Source organism: Arachis hypogaea, chromosome 20 (assembly GCF_003086295.3).
Source record: "Arachis hypogaea cultivar Tifrunner chromosome 20, arahy.Tifrunner.gnm2.J5K5, whole genome shotgun sequence".
Lineage (NCBI taxonomy): Eukaryota > Viridiplantae > Streptophyta > Magnoliopsida > Fabales > Fabaceae > Arachis > Arachis hypogaea.
In genome coordinates, this window is record NC_092055.1 from 12,805,010 (window position 1) to 12,807,187 (window position 2,178).

Genomic DNA, 2,178 nt, shown 5'->3' on the forward strand with positions numbered 1-2,178 from the left:
CTGGATTTAGCCGCCTCTGTGGTTGAACCACTGGCTTAGCATCATCCTCCAATAGGATCTTGTGCATGCATCTTGCTGGGCTAATGCCCATAAGATCACTTATGGACCACCCAAGAGCTGTCTTGTGTGTCCTTAGCACTTGAAGTAGTGCTTTCTCTTCCTATGGATTTAAAGCAGAGCTTATAATCACCGGAAAGTGTCACCTTGTCCCAGAAATGCATATTTCAGGGATGTTGGTAGTGGTTTGAGCTCGGGTTTAGGAGGTTTCTCCTTTTCCTGAAGAATTTTCAGAGGCTCTTTTATCTCCTCTGATTCCTCCAGATCAGGATGAACATCTTTAAAGATGTCTTCTAGCTCTGATTCGAGACTCTCAGCCATGTTGATCTCCTCTACCAGGGAGTCAATAATATCAACACTCATGCAGTCTTTTGATGTGTCTGGATGCTTCATTACCTCAACAGCATTCAGCCTAAACTCATCTTCATTGACTCTCAAGGTCACTTCCCCTTTTTGGACATCAATGAGGGTTCGTCCAGTTACTAGAAAAGGTCTTCCTAGAATGAGAGTTGCACTCTTGTGCTCCTCCATTTCCAGCACTACAAAGTCAGTGGAAAAGGCAAATGGCCCAACCTTGACAATCATGTCCTCAATTATGCCTGATGGATATTTAATGGAGCCATCAGCAAGTTGAAGACATATCCGGGTTAGTTTGACCTCTTTAGTCAAGCCAAGCTTTCTGATAGTGGATGCAGGGATTAGATTGATACTTGCCCCCAAGGTCACATAAAGCTGTCTTGGTGTAAGTACCCTCTAATGTGCATGGTATCATAAAGCTTCTGGGATCCTTAAGCTTTTCTGGTAAGCTTGTTAGGATGACTGCTGGTGCACGAAATTGTGATCATCAATGGCGCCATCAACATGGTACGCTCAATTGTAATCTCAACTTTTTATCACAACTTCGCACAACTAACTAGCAAGTGCACTAGGTCGTCCAAGTAATAAACCTTACGTGAGTAAGGGTCGATCCCATGGAGATTGTTGGTATGAAGCAAGCTATGGTCACCTTGTAAATCTCAGTCAGGCTGATATCAAAAGGTTATGGAGTTTTCGAACATAAATAATAAATAGATAGAAAATAAGGATAGAAACACTTATGTAATTCATTGGTTAGAATTTCAGATAAGCGTATAGAGATGCTTTCGTTCCTCTGAACCTCTGCTTTCCTGCAGTCTTCATCCAATCAGTCCTACTCCTTTCTATGGCTGGCTTTGTGTAAGGGCATCACCGTTGTCAATGGCTACAACCCATCCTCTTGTGAAAATGGTCCAAATGCTCTGTCACAGCACGGCTAATCTTATGAGGTTCTCGATCATGCTGGAATAGGATTCACCTTCCTTTTGCGTCTGTCACTACGCCCAGCACTCGCGAGTTTGAAGCTCGTCACAGTCATTCAATCCCTGAATCCTACTCAAAATACCACAGACAAGGTTTAGACTTTCCAGATTCTCATGAATGCCACCATCAATCTAGCTTACACCACGAAGATTCTGATTAAGAGATCCAAGAGATACTCATTCAATCTAAGGTAGAACGGAAGTGGTTGTCAGGCACGCGTTCATAGGGAATGATGATGATTGTCACGTTCATCACATTCAGGTTGAAGTGCGAATGAATATCTTAGAAGCGGAATAAGTTGAATTGAATAGAGAAACAGCAGTACTTTGCATTAATCTTTGAGGAACAGCAGAGCTCCACACCTTAATCTATGGAGTGTAGAAACTCTACCGTTGAAAATACATAAGTGAAAGGTCCAGGCATGGCCGAGAGGCCAGCCCCCATGATCTAAGAACCAGGTGTCCAAAGATGTCTAATACAATAGTAAAAAGTCCTATTTATACTAAACTAGTTACTAGGGTTTACAGAAGTAAGTAATTGATGCATAAATCCACTTCCGGAGCCCACTTGGTGTGTGCTTGGGCTGAGCTTGAAGTCTACACGTGGAGAGGTCATTCTTGGAGTTGAACGCCAGCTTTTGTGCCATTTTGGGCGTTGAACTCCACTTTGCAACTTGTTTCTGGCGCTGGATGCCAGAATTGGGCAGAGAACTGGCGTTGAACGCCAGTTTGCATCGTTTAAAATTGGGTAAAGTATGGACTATTATATATTTCTGGAAAGCCC